The 18,043-nt window shown below is 39.0% G+C and overlaps 1 protein-coding gene across 2 annotated transcripts in view; it reads left to right on the plus strand.

The window, feature by feature from the left end:
- The window catches only part of cd276 (CD276 molecule), a 66,298-nt gene extending 59,476 nt beyond the window's left edge, over positions 1-6,822 (plus strand). For both annotated transcript variants that reach the window (XM_044336715.1, XM_044336756.1), the window contains exon 8: positions 5,936-6,822. The gene's annotated coding sequence lies outside the window, so the exon portion shown is untranslated. The remainder of the gene's footprint in view (positions 1-5,935) is intronic.
- The last annotated feature ends 11,221 nt before the right edge of the window (positions 6,823-18,043 follow it).

Here is an 18,043-nt window from a genome sequence, read left to right on the forward strand (position 1 = left end):
AATACTGTTGAATGTTAAATGCAGAAGCAAGTACACCCAGCAATATCTGCGACCTCACTGTGGAGTTAATGCAGCAGATTGTTTTGCATTGTTGTTGTCGGCAATTGAGAGCTCCATGGTGATGACATGGTTTGCTTTGCATGCGGTCACTCGGCCATGGCCTTTGTCATAGCATGTTGGCATCACTTAATATCCCTTACTCAGGGTGCCCACTGTCCGTCTCCCTACCTGCCAAACATGTCGGAAGCGCTACACATGGATGTAAAAGTACTATTTCTCAGTCGTCAAATCTAACTTTCTCTGCTGTTATTCTTGTTGGCAACATGATGTGTGAGTCTCCCTCAAGGAACTCTGTATATTCAAAAGCTTCCTTTGACAGCAACCAACAATGCCTTGCATACAGTTCTTAAACCCAGATTAGTGTTGTCACAAGTAGGGGCTGGTATTTTTAAAGGAATCCCAGCCTATTGTTTTCAAAGGATGGCTATCAAAGAGAATATGTTGAGCGCTAGAGAATTTACAGATGGCAGAAACCTAAATACTGAACAGGCCCCCCGCCGTGATGGCAATATGCAAAACATGTCACCTATTGAGCGGCAAGATGACTTTTATGTGCAGCTTTCTGAAGTGTGCACACATTATCGTGAAACTGCAGGAGAACTTGCACATGCTCATATAGAGGGACCTTAAATATGCACGTCTCTGCATGCTAAATAACAGTTAGAACTGTAGAAGTAGATGAATCAATGAGATAAGGAGGACCATGATCAAACAAACGAGTCATTCTAAAAGTGCACAGAAATGATGCTATTGAAAAGCACTTGAGTGACTTGAGCATTTTGGAAAGTTTTGTTTCTTCTTTCAACTAAAATGTCAGATTTTGTTGGCGCAGTCGGTGAATATTCAACCTAATAATATTTTACATAACCAGTCAGAAAATGATAACCCAATCTCACTATCATTTGCTCTGGTTGGACATTATCTCAAATTACCTGTACATCCAGGCCACTTTATATCAATTTTTTCATTGCTGTCTCCCAGTGGTTTTTTTAAAGCAATTTCCTGATTATCTTTGTCATTTCCATTCCTCCATTTTACAGTCTGTGACAGCTAGGTGCAGAGAGAAGGGAGAGAGGGTAATATATTTACACATCATGAAACATCTCTACATACTCTACATTATCGAAAAAAAAAACAAACAAAAAAAACAAAACATAAATGTTGCCAAAGAAAATGGCTAAACTGCGTCTACTACGGTCATTTTGCTGTCACTGCAAAGTGCTGCATTGACCTCTGTGCATAACCATGAAAGGCTAAAGTGTGCGATGAAATGGTGCTGAATGTAAACCCACTGATGTAAACATGTCACAGTGCTTCAGCCTTCTCTCAGCTCTGCTCAGGTTGACAGTCACCTTCATGCTGCATCAGGAAACAAATAAATCACAACACAGGTGGAAGACGATCACTTGACATGTCATACTGTGATTCTAAATGTTCAGCTAGATTAATAGTGAGAATATGTAAGTGGTATAGGGTAAATTATTTACTTGCCCATTGATGTGGCAGACATCCCAGTGTGAGCACAGAATGAACCTTTCTCCTGGTACCTCGCTCCTGTCACCTCGCCTCTGGGGCTCACCACAGGAGTCTCTTCAAACGATCCTTTAGACTGAAGTGAAGAATCAAGATTAATGCATTTCCATGTCCCACCCAGGCTTCAGGGAGGGGGGTGGGGTTCTTATAATTAACACCAGGGGGGCTGCAGGCTGCTTTTGGATAGAGGTCAAGGGTGGGGTACCTTGAGCATAGAAAAAGAGCTGATAAAGGTGTAGGATTTTGCTGCTGAGTTTGGGATAATCGTGAAGTGGTGACAGAATGACCTGTCAGACACCTCACTCTAGCTCATTGTTATTGGGACACAGTGGAGAGGCCTGTAGCCAGCCCTGCTGCATTACTGCTCATTCATAGTGATAATTCATATACTTTGTGACCTATCTGAATTACCAATGACATAGATGTCTGCACAGGACTGTTTTTTTGTTTTGTTTTGTTTTGGTTTTTTTTTCAGTCCTGCCCAGGCAGCTCCTGCAGAGATTCTAAACATTTCTGCAACACGTATTTTTTATGTCACTGCCTGCCCCATCCTGCACGTACAATAAGACACTTATAACCCTAATTAATGCTATCTAAAGACATGCTAAAGCTAACATTTAAAAAAACAGTTCAACAATTAAGGAAATGTGTTTGTTTCCTTTTATGCAGAGAACTAATGACAAGATTGACACCACTCTCTTGTCTGTTCGGTAAATGGCACTACCGCCAGCAGCCAGTTAGCTTAGTTTAGCACAAATACTGGAAACAGAGAAACAGTTAGTCTGCCTCTGTCCAAAGGTGACAAAATGTGCCTACCAGTGCCTCTAAAGCTCTCTTATTGACATGTTATATCTGGTTTTATAGATACCAGTGTAAAAACGACATCTTGTGGTTTTACAGACCATTTCTTGACTGGGAGCAGCAACTCCCTGGAGGTTTCCGAGCAAGCAGCAGAGACTCCAGGAAGTGACTTTGCCAGCCAAGAAATGGTCCAGCATGTAACTATTCGTAAAACTAAAACACTTTACACAAATTAAATATGAGGTGTTTATTAGTGAGATTTAAAGGTGCTAGAAGGCAAATTTTGTTATCTTGGGACAGAGCCAGGCTAGTTTTTTCCCCCTGTTTACAGTCTAGCCAGTACAGGCTATCCGGCTGCTGGTGTTAACTTTATATTTATTGTACAGACATAAGAGTGGCATCAGTGTTCTCATCTAACTGTCAGTAAGAAGGTGAGTGAGTGTATTTCCCAAAATGTCAAACTATTCCTTTAATTTCCAGCTTTTGAAGACATTAACAGAAAATTTGCATTATTAAAAGTTTCTCTGATACTTAATCTCTCTTAGCAACATTATACAATCCAGGTGCTCTAATGTCAGACTTCATGTCTAACAGTAGTGTTTTTATTCACTGATCAGCTTTAAATCAGGTATGGTGATTTATAATGTCACTGACGTTTATGTAAATGACTTTTATATATATATATATATGTATATATATATATATATATATATATATATATATATATATATATTTGGAGGCATACACCATACAGTTTACTTTAAGGCAATGCATTTACATGCATGGTTAAGCTTAATAATAATACTCTCTTATATTTCTTCCCACGCTGATGATATTAACTGCTATTTAAATATATCCCACACCCTACCATTTGTGTTCAGCAGTTCCCACTGGATCCTATTTCCAATGCAGCCCTCTACTATATATCGAGGCATGTAAGGCATTTATTAAAATGTAAATCTATCCATAAAAGCAGATCTGTATATCCTCTTTGAGTCGTATAGATTATAGTTCATGATTATCCCTTCTTGCACAGTGAAATTGTCATGGTGCATTTGATCATCTGGTAATGATCTTTAAGTACAGTATCACCAAGGTTTAGCTGCTGCCTCATTATCCCAAATTCTTCTCCAGCCTTTACTTTCATAGTCCCATGCCTGGTGTTTGTCTTTGATAGTTGCTCTGATTGTTGTTGTTTCTGTTGGTGTCAAAAAGCAGCAGGCCTGCTGTTTTTTTGGTATGATGCACCATAAATATGTAAATAAAAGAAAAGGAAGTTACCAACTGAGAGAATGAAATATGACACTTACATTTCAATGTAAATGAGAAAAGAAATGGGCACATTGTGGATTTACAAGGGTTCATTAGATTGAATCCACTGTGCTGCTGTATCTTTCACGTGAACAATCTCTGATAGCCCAAGTAAATTAGTGTGCAATCTCGTGGACGTGCTGTAAATGAATCTGTCCATCAGCTTGTGTCTCAGGTGCTGCAGTGGAGGAATGGTTCTGCCCTGCCATGGCTGCTTTGGATTCTCAGACAGAGAGAAGCTGCTTGTTAAACACTGAAGTTGGAGTTTACTTTTTGATTGCCAGTGTTAACAATCCCAGAAAAAAATCCTCTTAAGGTGGCCATCTCTGTTTTTTTTTGTTTGTTTGTTTGGTTTTGTGTGCATGTGTGTGTGTGTGTAAGATTCTAAATTACTCTGCTGTACATGTTCATCCCTGTTCTTGGTGAATGTAGAGGCCTTTAATATCACCCTTGAACTCCAGACTCACCAGCTAGCATGACTCCTCTTTCAAATACAGGTCCTTAAATTTCTCTCAGGGAAGGCAGGGTTAAATTTGAATCTGATGAGAAAATGCATATGTGAAAATTGTGTTGTGTTCATTTGGGTGATGGATAAGTTGGCAAGTTGGATTACCCTCTGACAGGGAGCAAATGGAAGCCGGACTGTATTTTCAAATGCAGCACTGCTCTGTAAAACAGATATCCTTGTGGCGAGCTTTGCAATTTGCAAAGATTCCCATCATTTAGAATGGCAAACTGTATCAGTTTTGCTTTGACATTTTGAAGCTGTTAGCAATGCCCTCAGGGTTTCATTTAGGATTTTATCCACATTACACCAGCCTGTCGTGTGTAAAATGAAATAAAGGAATGATAATGAGCGTCAGTGAGGATGTAGGAGAAGCTTACTAACAGAACTATTTTTGTATTTCCTGTGATGAAGTATGAAGATAGACATGGCAAGTGCTTCAAACATGAGCATACATCTGCTTACTGGGTGCACAGAGTCAAAGCTATTCAAATTACACTATCTAAATCAAAAGGAGATCCATGACAGGTTTAGACAATATAACTAAGATCTTAATGTAACACAGAGCATGAGCAGGATTTTGTGTGCCATGTGTGATTATCAGCCTCTCTCGCTGCATTTATTTTGGATGTCTTACCAGGAAACAGAAATTAAAAGATCTGCCCTAATGGGCAAGTCCACTTTTTTTCATTTAGGAGTCCAAGTTGCATGCAGATCTAGCTGACTGACTTGAATAATGTATCTATACGCTGAACGTCCAAGCATATAGCCAACTGTATTGCTTTTAAAATCTTTGAGTAAGAGAGCTTCATGTGTGACATAATTAAATTTCACCCAAGTTAATTCAAACTGTTTAATGATGCAGGGAGAACAATTTCTTTCGCTGCGCTAGAAGTGAGGTGGTCCATGGGGGCTGCGAGTGCAGAGAAGCATTAGAAGTTCAGAAAGATACTTGTGTTACAGAAAGGAGGATGTCGAAATGGAGAGAGACTTAAAAGGTTGTGGCATCTTGTATTTATTGATGCCAAATCTTCTTTGGATTTGTTTTCTCCACATTTTACTTTTTCTTTTTTTTGTGGATGTGTTTTTTTTTTTTTTTTTTTCTTTTACTCACACCTTGCTATAACTACTTACAATCAAGGCTGGGCAATACCACTATATTGATATTATATCGATATCATGATATGAGACTAGATATCGTCTTAGATTTTGGATGTTGTAATATCGTGATATGGCATAAGTTTCTTTTCCTGGTTTTAAAGGCTGCATTACAGTAAAGTGATGTGATTTTCTGAACTTACACTGACTTTTCTGTTCTAGCTGTTCTATTATTTGCCTTTACCCACTTAGTCATTATATCTACATTACTGGTGATTATTTATTTGATGATGTTATCAGAAATCTCATTGCGTAAATATTTTGTGAAAGCACCAAAAGTCATCCCTACAATATCACAATATCGATATTGAGGTATTTGGCCAAATATATTGTGATATTTGATTTTGTCCATATCGCCCCGCCCCACTTACAATAATAATAATGATAGTTATCTGCATGTGAAGCCAACTTTTATTAGTGCAGTCCCCTCTGCTTGCTGTAGTTATGGGGTTAGCTGTTGGTGATTGTGACCAGCCTGCAGTGTTTCATTATTTTTCAAAGCTAATAACCTCTCCCACAGTGAACAGCCTGACATTATACGTATTGTGTCTTTGTGTCTTTTTCCAGGAGTCGGGGCCAGACGGCGGGTAGGAGATGAGTCTGGCGGGTAATCCCACTCCACCTATCCATCAACCTGGAGACTATTTCCAGCGTCCCCTACAGAATGTCAAAGCCTCGCTGAGCAGAAGATGAGTCCATCATCTTCTTTCTAAGACTTTCCCTTGAGTTTCAACCAAAACACATAAACACATCATGTGTCATTATTTTTGTATTGCCCTCCCTCCCTTTCTGTCAATGGAGGGCCACGGCGGTGAGTGAATGCAGTTGAGTGGGTTGTATTCTGTGCAGTATGCAAAAGAGAAGCTCTGTTTGAAAACTACAGGATGTGACAGGATCCTTTCTTTGTCCCTGACATCACTCTGTATGGGTTGTGATGGGGCATGTGCCAGAGATCTCCTGTCTAATAGGAAGTGAGACACTTAAAGAGATGACCCTGCCTTAGTTGCCATCGCTGTCTCTCTGCCAGAGAGAGAGCTTGGCTTTCCCATTACTCCTGCACTTGCTAATTAGCGTCTGTCGCTGGAGTAACTTGTACCTGTCAGTGTGTCGCTCTCCTATATTCAGTAACTTGAGGGAATTGAAATTGAATGCCAGCTAAGCTCCAACAAGCTGCAAATGGTGCATGGGATACACCCTGATTTTCTCACTGACCTGACAGCCTTATATGTAAGAAATTGTTTTTAATGAACACAGACTATCTCAGCTTGTTTCCACTGCTGGCGTGGAATGTTTTATCTCCTCAGCAACCAGGCTAGGGGCTGTACAGGTTGTTTTATTGCAATTTTTAGGTACTTGAGCAAGTGCCTTTGCCATAAGTCCATGTATGAATGCCAAAACATTTTGTGTCAGATAATCCAGTGCCTATTTACATTAAAGAGACATGGTGAAACTGCCTGGTCATTGGTAATTATTGGTCCCATTCCCAGGGCCTCTTTGTGCTCATTCAGGCAGAACAAGGTCGAGTTTATTACAGACATTTCTTCACCCACAGGATTAGCCATGCTGCTCAAATTCATCCCTCCACTTTTCCATTAGTTGATTTATCTGCCGACTAGACTATTCTACATAATGAGTAAAACATGAATTATGGTCAAAGTAATACAAATATTTCATTTACATGCAGATCAACACTGACATGTTGAATTGTTCCCAGTTAGACGCAGTCCTATTTTAGGTCTAATCCCTCTCTGTTTGCAGATGCTCAGTCATCCCAAACATTTTACTTGTTTTGAATAATGGATTTTCTCTGTGATTGTTTGTTGCTGTCATATTCGGAATAGCTACCTTGCATCAAGTCTGACTTGTATAAGTAGTGCAGAAATACCTCCCCAACACACCCAATGCACGCACATGCACACAAACAGGCACACATACTGTGTCCTCCTCCTAAGCTGGATGAGACTGTTGATCAAACCCCAGGCTGTGCCCAAATGTGCAGATCTCTCTGTACAGTAGCCCTTGACCTTGCTGTGTGTCCTCATGGCCCAGACACCCGCCTGAAATTAAATTACAGATTAGTGGCTCCAGGCCCAAAGAGGGGTTTATTTGGTTGGCCCCTCTCTGAGAAGCGTTCATTCTCTCATTCGGGGACTGGAAAAAATGTCATGGGATTTAAGGAAGAAAATGCCAGTCTTGAAGACATTTTATTTCTTCTGACTGTGAGCATTGGAGCCACTGGTCCCCTAAAACTCAAATGTCTGCAAAGACTTCTAAATCTTACAGCGAAGGAATGAGGGACAGAGGGCTAGTGGAAATAGGTTCGTGAGTTGTGAAAAATGGGTTCTTGGAACCAAAAAAAAAAAAAAAAATCTGAAAAGAAGAAAAAAAACAAAGTCAGCCTGAGGGAACTCTGATGAAGCAGCACCTCAGCAAACTTCATGCCTGGTTCACTGTTTCTTTAGACCCTGCTGAATGTACACCTTGGAAATTAAAAAGTCATTCTTGTGAGACAAAAGGAGCAAATGCCAAGTCCTCATTAATTTGAAAGTCTGTCAAGCCTTTCACAATCCCTAATTCTAAATTACATTCACTTCAAACAACAGTCAAATACAAGTGAGCATCAATTGGCAATCAAAGGGGGGATGAATCATGAATATATGGTCACTGTAGAAATTGTGAAGTTTAGACAGATGTGTAGTTCTGTTTGAAAATGCACCTTCAACAAGATCAAAACAACTTCTAACCCAGAGGATAGATCCAGATTTTTCTTAGAAGACTTGATTAAGCTAAATTCTCAAGCTTCATATTAGCTTCAACTGAACTTTACAATTAACTTTTGCACAGAACGAGGGCTGTGGTTTCCCATCACTTACAGTGTAATCATGTGAGGGTGCGACCCCTCTACAGTCAGTATGGACTGAAGGAATGATTGCAGTGGCATATGGGCATGTGAGTACTCTATTAAGATGGAAGGACGACACCTGCCATCTACACCAACTTTACCAACTACACCAGTTTTTCACTAACCTCAGATGCTTATGTGATCATACTTGATATCACATTTCACATACTGGGGCACAGATGATACATGTTTAAGATGCTAATATAACATCTTTATATATCAACATGAAACACTTGGCAGGGTTTCCAGTGGTCCAACAACAGTCAAAACTTGGACTGCATCACACACATAAGAAAAACAACATAGATTCAATTTTCTCGAATCCAAACTTCCAAGTGGAAGGGAATGTTTGAAAAATGACCGATATACTAGGCCACATCAATCAGTAACTGAAAGATTCCTGCGCGTATGGAAGCAGATGTCAATATTTTGTACTGGTCACAGTCCACACACCCCGGTAAATGTCTAATGTCAACATTTTCTGCAATTGTTAAATTTATTATTCTGTATTTATCTATTTTTATGCCTCTGTGCCAGTGACAGCCATGGCCAGAGGCATTACGTTTTCAGGTTGTCCATCTGTCCCATTCTCGTGAACGCGATATCTCAGGAACACTTTGAGGGAATTTCTTCATATTTGGCACAAACGTCCGCTTGGACTCAAGGATGAACTCATTTGATTTTGGTGGTCAAAGGTCGCTGTGACCTCACAAAACACATTTTTGGCCATAACTCAAGAATTCATATGCTAATTATGACAAAGTTTCACACAAATGTCTAAAAGGATAAAATGATGAAGTGATGACATTTTATGTCCAAAAGGTCAAAGGTCAACTTCACTGTGACATCATGATGTTCTGCAAAAACACTTTTCTGGCCATTATTCAACACCATAACTCAGGAACAGAAGGGAGATTGTGATCATATTTCACGTTTGGTCAGATACTATATTAGTGACACTAATCTTGGGTGCCCACCTTGAGACTGTGGTGATTGTACAGATCTTCTGTGCTGCCAGGTGAAAGATGTGTGTGAAGCATCTACGTTTTAGAATTTGTAGCTTTTTTGCAGCAACATCCATATCTGAAGAACTGTCATGGCTACAACTTTGTGTTCTATCAGAATCAGGTTTAATTGGCCAAGCATGTGAACACATACAAGGGAAATACACTTAATACCTCTTATTAAATTCCTTCAAAGTCTTTACTACAAATGTTATATGAGTCTGGACAGACATGATGTAAACTGCAACTTAATTGATTGGCGGAGGCATACAACTATTAGGCAGTATTTCTAGTTTTCTCTGAAACTGGATTCCTTGCTAAATTATCATCAAAACGGGTACCTACAAGCATGGTGATACTTGAGCAGCATTACATATTAAATGTTGATCAAATATTTGACAGTAAAATTACTACTTATTTAGATTTTATTCTACATAATTTCGTGTCTTTGATTCAATTGCTGAAAGCAGCATATGTGAGCGTCAGCCATTTCCATTCCCGTTCAAAGCGTTCTGTAATCACGGTGCTCGCAGCCGCTCTTGGTTTTCTACTTGAGGCTCCCCCCTCGTTCTCCACTCATGCTGAGGGAAAACTTGCTCCAGTTTGCACCGCAGCAAATGAGGTGAATGTTGCCCTTCAGTTGTGTTATGTGCTGTTTGTATGTACAATACCTACAAAGTCAATCTAGAAAGACAACGGAAGCAAACAAAAAGTTTTATCCTAGGTAGCAAAAATTCAGGCAAAGATGTGTGCGCTCACTTTGACAAAAAACTGCATGTATCCCAAGTTTTAAGTCTCCACATCATGAGTGTTCAGACACAGGAGTGAGAAGAGAAACGACTAGTCTCTGATTAGTTTTGATCAGTGTGAGCTGCCACACACACACACACACGCACTGAGTTGGTGCATGTTGTTATTACAAACACATCTTTCTGCTGTTTGTGGCTGGAAAAAAAAAACAAAAACGACTGAGCAAACACTCTAGCAGTCAAATTCACTCAAATAAAACCATTCGAAAATTTGCTATCAATGCAGTTTGCTCACAGGATGAAACTGTATCTTGGAGCGAGAGAGAACACAAGTGCTCTGATTTTTCAAAAAGCTACTCTACACTCGAGGCAAAACCCATGGTGCTCTGCTGCTACTCCACAGAGCTCACATGCCGTGGCTTAGACTGTGGTCCAAACACACAGTGGATTTCTATTAGCACTTCTGCAGGTTCTTGTAAAGTAGTCATTCAAATGGGGACAGCTGTGCTCCTTAAATTTTTGTGCATATCATGTGCAATTAGCACGTTTTTACCCCCCTTTGTTTAGCAGGTACCTTCAATATTAGCATGTACACTTCTTATATCTTTTCACTAAATGAATAATTAATTTCCCCTGTATTAGAAATAACCTCAGTGAAATAGATAGGCAGCTTCTCCCTTTCGTACTCTCTGGTTGCCCATATTCTATTTGGGATGGGACACCTGAGGTCAGCTGCTCTCAATCCAAGTACTCTGGACCCAGAGCTCTGCTGGTTTCATTCTAGCAGTCTAATCAGGGACTGATTCACACCAGGGACAGCAAGTGAATGCAATTAAGTAGACGGTAGTAAAGAAAACCAGCTCCAGGAACAGGATTGAAGACCACTGTGTAATTGGTTTATTCATGGAAACGTGGGATACTCTATCACAAGTTATCAAGGTGCCTGTAAATAGGTTGGGCTACGGCCACTTACTCTGGATGTTAACATAGCATGTAAACACTCACCAAGAATTCTGCTCACTGTGGGCGTCCCTTGCATCATTTTTACGATCTGCTGGGTTTGTTCACTGCTTAAAGAGAAAACACTGCAAGCATTTTACGCAGTGTTTATTTCTCCAGAGGAGGTTCGATAATGTATTTAGTATGCAGAGGATGGAGCTAAGCATAAAACAGGCAATGTAACTATGGTGGTGCTCTACAAATATGGGCTTTTGAAAGCCAATACTCAGACCAGTACTTCTGGACTGAAGCTGTTAATAACCATACTGTTGTATGATGCTCTGAAACAACAGTCAGACTGTAAGTCTCCTTTGAAATCCAGGCTAACGTTCTTCATATCAACACCACACTTATGTAGGATCTTCAGGTTAATTGATGTTAATGTTAATGCTCAGAGAGCATTCATGCTACATATAGATTACTCGTATGAATTTGCATTTATTACCTCAGATATAATCCCAATTTCTGTACATTCTGAAACAATAAGCTATACTGTAGGCCTGCTTATTATAGTCTGTGCTCTTTTCAGACCAACATATTGCACAGCAAGACTGCATCTGCTGGTTCTGTTAAGAAAAATGACATCTATAATAACAATAGGGTTATTATGTGTTATTTATAGCATTATTATAGAATTGCTATAATCTTGTTATGACTTCTAACCCTTTAAAATACAGATTCTTTCCCACTCTCTCTGAAGTTGAACATGGGGTAACAAAATCAGCCTACCAGCATCTCTAAAGCTCACTAATTAACACAATAGATCTTGTTTATTTAATCTGAACACAGATCGGAATGTAAAAAATGTGCATTAATTATTGAGAGTCAAACATGGAGTTTATGAGTTAAAAGACAGCTAGACCTCAGCGTTTCGTTAATGAAGTGTTGTCTGAGATAACACAGTTGAGTTGAAAATACTGAACTTTAATTATACCTCCTTGTTAGTCCAGTGAATTTGAAGAAAAGCTTGTTATATCCTCTTAAAACTCTCTTTAGATCCTTGTTTGTGTTGCACATGTATTTTTCAAAGCTGTACGACCATACTAGGTTGTCTTCAAGGACAAAGGAGTTGGTTTTAAGGTTAGATCAAAATTCCTCAATAAATCATAGTGTGAAAGTGAAGGAAGAAGAAACAAAAAAAAAAACAAAAAAACTTGAAAGCACCTGAATTTATAACACTCTTATCCTTCTGCCTGAATGGCAAGCAGCCTTACTGGGCATGAGATGTTGGCATAAGGATTTAAGAGAGTCAGAAAATGAAGGTTTCTGTTGGAAGGGCATGCCAAGCAACAAAGAAAAAAAAACAATTGGAGGTGCTAAGAAGTAAAGCCTCAATCGAAGATTTCCAAGAATACCAGCTGTGAACATATACAGAATTCCTTGAAGGGATTTTCGTATGGCTTTAACTTTGCACTGTCACTGTCAGTTCTTTTGATACCTCCACTGTTAAAAAATTGCGTAAAGATGACTAATATTTACAGCAGTGAGATGGGGAATAAGATCATGGATTGTTACGGCATTAATAATATGATGGGTATTGTAGTAGACTGTCATTGTGAAGAGGGAGATGGCATACGGAAACAATAAGATTGGAGCTTGGATGTCGACAATGAGCTCAGAAGAGAACCACTGCTCTTTTGTGTTGAAAAAAGCTAGTTCAGGTGGTACAGGCATCTGAGCAGGATGCTTCCTGAATTCCTCCCCGATGAGTTCTGAGAATGTTCAACTGAGAGGAGACCCCTATACAGGCCAAGAACATGTCAGCCTGGGAAGGTTTTAGGATCCCCCAGAGGTGCTGGAGGATATGGCACAGGAGAAACATGTTGGATCCAGGTAAGCAGTGGAAAACGGATGAATGGATCTTTGAAACATACTGAAATGCATATATGAATGTACTAATGTTGGGGCACTATGTCCCTCTATTGCTCAACTGTTAATCTTACTTTAGCGTTTTATGAGTGATTTTAGCAGTTTGAGTGAGAAGTGTCAACATTAATATCAAATCATTGGAGCTTTAAAAATACTACCCACACCCACATGCACTCACCAGCACTATGCATGATTTCACATATTTGCCTACACATTTAACAGTCAATTTTCAATTTCAATCTGCACCTGACCTTATTTTATGTATGGTACTTATTCTGCTGAAACCTTGGCCACTGAAAGTGGCCCTGATCCAACTTTTGGCTCCTGCAAAATGGAATAAAACGGCTTAATCCCCCCTGCTATCTGAACCTGGCAAACAGTTTATCAAAATACCACAATCTGCCAAATGAATGAGTCACAGCAACATGTCCTCTATACCAACATGTATTTTCACAATGCACTGAAATTTCAACCAGCCATTATGTGGATTTATTAGTGTTCTGTAAAAATGCAAAGTGAAATTTTGCCATAGTTCCAGCAACACATGCCAGTTACTAAAGAAGCCGAGAAAAGGTCAGCTGGTTATGCTTTATTACTGAAGATCACAATTGAAGAGGTGTAATTATATGCACATCACGTAGGTGCAAGGCTATTTAAAAGGCAGCATCAGTGAAAAAAGTCCTGACTCCAAACCACAGAATGTATTAAAAAATGTTTCGATCCAAGTCGGCTCTTCGTAATATTGAAATGTTGTCTATTTGAATCAATTTTTTGCCTTGCAGTCAGCGTGCAGCCGTCACTTTTTTCATTATTATTGAAGATGAACATCAAAGGCTCATACAATGAGTGCAATGGGTGCAACAGGTAATGGAACTGCACCCATTGAGCACAGAGGGGTGGCCCCCTGTGGTTGTACAGTATACTGTATAATATGCAGGCATCTGTGACTGGAAATCCCTCGATACTATTGTAAACATCAAAGGAAATACCTTAATAACCGATGTCCATGAAGTCAAAAGCCCAACAAAGGTAGAAAAACAATAGCATCATGCGATCATACACATAAAATAAATAAAGTGGAATATATACTGAACTATAACAGTAAATAGGCTTGCTTTACAGTAGGGTAGGTGTTCACTGGTGAGTCTGCTAGATTCTGTAGAACAAATTTCAGTCCATTCTACTACCAAATCCCAATCAATAAAGACCCTGCTCTGTTTATGATTTAATGTTTTCTGACACTGACAACCTCTCATGTATATTTAAAATGGACATAACTGCACTGCGTCAATTTACACCCTTTATCCATTTCTGCAGGTTTGAATTCCAATGAAATAAAAGCATTTTCTTGTAATGTCGTCAAACTTTAATCACCACTTGTCTGTGTCACATCATGTTGAGAAACGAGGTAACATTAATTCAAGTTGATACCCTCCATCTTTGGTTTATTTTTATCTTTGTCAATGCATATTACAAGGAGAAAATCTGAGGGGGGTATGCAGAGATACTGCAAAGAATAGTGCACACATTTTGCATCAGCGTCCCAAGCCTAAAGATTTCACTGTGAAATCAAAGGACTTGTTGCTTCTTGTAAAGCAGTATTACTAGTGTGCCACTTGTGTCGACTGTAAAATACTCTGTAACTCACTCTAAGATTTTCTACCTTGGTGTAACTACATGGATTGTTGTTCAGTATATCAGCTGTTTGTCATTGTCATGCAAATATTGACTGTTCTCTCTCAGCAGCAAAGGCATGACATTATTCCACCACCACAAAAAAACTTTTGAGAACAAGGTTAGGGTGGAAGGCTGAGCGTAAAAAAGCATCTGACTTTGACACTGGAGACTGTGGTTTGTGTTGTGTTGATTTCTTTTGGATGGTTTCTTTTAAACATGAAGAGTATCTCTCCATTATTTAAGTAGATTTAGTTCACCAGACCTTAGAAAGCACTCATGAGAGCTGTTTTTGGAACAGCTGAATTGGTCATCACGGCACCTACAAGTTGTGGAGGTATGATAACTTTTTGAATATCACAGTCTGCAACTGAGCAAACAAAATGACAGAATTAATCCTTTGTAAAAAATGACACACATCTGTTTTCTTAAAGTCCCCCTTCACCCAAAAATGTGTTTTTCTTCATGTTATTTCAGTTGGATGTTTGAGCTTCACTGTGCAGAATGATGTATGTGCAGAGTTTGACACTAGAAGACTGTTTTCACATTGATCGGCTGAAAGTAGAAAGTTTCTCTGTGCTCACTGAAAATCTGATTTTAAGTGGGCGGATCCATCAGCATGATTTGTGACATCACAACTAGTTTGGAAGCCAATTCTGGTCCAACAGGCAACTTAGACACACGGATGTGGAAAGCTGAAGCCTCCACTGCACATATACATTGAGAATGGACTTTATAGTGAAGTAGGAGACATCTTATGTCCAGCAGTTAATCTTCTGAAATTAAATATATTTGCATATTCAGAGATTCTGGTATTTTTAATGAGGGAGAAGGAGAAGATGTAATTTTAACATTTATTATGATATTAATGATTTTAACGTGGTAATTATACTTTTTTGGTGAAAAAACAATATCAGACGCACATTATTATTATTCTAAGCAGTGTATTTTTATATGTCTTAACACATGTCTAGAGGGGATCTTTAAAGTTGCAATACACGACTTTTGGCCACTAGATGTCACACTATAGCACCAACATCTCAGAACACAATAAACTTGTGTCGTTTACTCAGTCAAGTTGGAAAAAAAAAAAAGAAAGTCGACAACTCACAAAACTCAGATCAAACTGTCAAACTAGGCAGTGCTGATTAAATATGGATCAAGATTCTGTTAGTGCATTGCACTAACATTGTTAGTGCATCTCAAATGTTTTCAGAAACATATTTCAGTGTACTGTTAAGCTGTAATTTGAAAAAGTTTGTCACCCGGCCACCATCTTGGAAACAAACGTGGAGGACATGGAGGGACTCACATGCGCCAGTGCGCCAACCAAAACAAAGAACAGAGAGGCTCAGGTAACAACACACACAGAGGGAGTGTGACTTCATTCACTGATCAGGTCGCCACTACCTCATTATGTCTTTACATAGCAAATAGTTGTTTGCTGACATCCAGTGAGGCCCATTGTCATTTATCGCACCAGTAACCCCTCCCTTGACCTGTAGGGGGTGCACTTGGACCCAACCCTGTAACCTTAGGAAAATAGTCAACATTAACAGTCCATTTTTTTGTTATGCTCCACAAATAAGGTGTGGTCCTGCAATAACATATGAATTAGTATTTGTTGAGTTTATTGAGTGAATGCAAAGGTTTTATCACATTAGTAATCTATGAACAATGTTTCAATATTTTGTGATAAACGCACTCAGTAGTATCTTTCCCCTCCTGCGTGTTCATAGAGAATATTGCACATACATACAATCTGGATCACCAAGTGCACAGAAGAGCAAATAAGTAATGACACTCCTGGTTGGCCAATGAAAACTGCAACTTTTATTTGACTTTGTGGTTACATGTTAGATTTTTCTCTCATTACCTTTAATCAGGATGAAGTGATATCATGCTAGATTCTATTCCTTTTTCAAAACAAATTCTTCAGAGGCACTGAAGTAAATCACTTGTCCAAACTTAGGAAAACAAAAGACACTGCATAGGCAGGGGCTTATTTTAGCAACTGAAATGTGTGCTTTGTCAGGCTCATTCAGTTGTGCTGGGCTAGGCCGTCCCTAATTAAAGTGTTCTGCTCTACAGAGTCCCAGACTCGTCCTGAGCATGCAGAAGCTGTCTTATTCTTTCCATCCATCACATCTACTGTAATTACTTTTGTTTACAGTGGAGGAAACGGCAGCTGTCTGATTAGAAGTTATTGAGAAGATAACTCATAGGTAATTTAGAAATGGCGATCAGCTTCTCTCCTGGATGCAGATGAATCATTTCCTGTATGAAGTGTGGGGACGATGTTGAGACGCTCATGGAGAACGACCCTGACAAGTTACTGCAGGGCTGTCAAATCTCCAAACCATTTTCCTCTAGAGCCGTACTCTGTTGTTTTCTTTCAGTGGTGATGATGGTTTCTCTTTTCCTGAGGCAGAAATAAAATGTTTGCAAAAAGTGTAATTAGTCGCGCTCGTTGTTCAGTTTTTCTCTAATAAACTGCAGGTATATTTTTGTGTTATTCTATCAATTTGAAGGGCAATCTTGGTTCCAGAGTATTTTATTATTTTGGTGAAATAGAGATGGTAATAGAGGACAATAAAAATCCATTTAAATTGTGGATTGAATGTACATCAACAAACTGAGGACCATCTAGGACACCCCCATGATTGGTTCTCAGTACTCTATGATGCAATGTTTCACAGTATGCCACATATAACTATGTATTTTCACAGGATTATTGTCATAAAAACATGTTTGTGTGAAATACATTCTAAGATGTCCATTACTGATACAGAAAATGGATGTGCAGTATCGTAATGGCAAATCGATACTGCAATATCTACTTCCAATATGGGAAATGGATACTGCAACAGCAAAATGATATAAGATTATTTTTTAGATCCACTGCAGATTTCTAAAATACTGTAGATATTGCACCAGTAGCTACCTGTTCTATGCTTGTTTTGGTTATTAGTTGTTTTTGTTTTTTTTGTATTTCACATTATTAACACAATTTATGTTACTGTGTGAGCGTTATTATCACAAAACAGCAACTCATAAATATAATACAATACATCAATCAGTTACTGTATTAAATAGAGAGAGACTGACTGAGTTTACAGCCTGTCAGTCATGACGTAGCTTTCTGTACCCCTGACAACCCCTTCAGACATGTGCACCAGACCTGGGTCACACAGAATTTAACAAGCAAGTGCTGTAAGTCACACACTGTGCAGTGTCCAAAAGACATTTTTATGTATTTTGGCCTGATCACACAATGTACAATAAATAAGCAAAAACTGCAGCATTCAGCAAACAACCCTCTCTCAAAAATCTTTTCTGTCCATATTCTGAGCCACTGTAAATCGATGTCTATATTTACTATAGTAAAGGGCAGTATAAGCTGAGCATATATGAAGACAGTTATTTTGTTAAAGCTTCATAAATATATTTTTTGGCCACTTGATTGCAGAAGAACGAG

Source organism: Thunnus albacares, chromosome 1 (assembly GCF_914725855.1).
Source record: "Thunnus albacares chromosome 1, fThuAlb1.1, whole genome shotgun sequence".
NCBI classification, from domain to species: Eukaryota; Metazoa; Chordata; class Actinopteri; order Scombriformes; family Scombridae; genus Thunnus; species Thunnus albacares.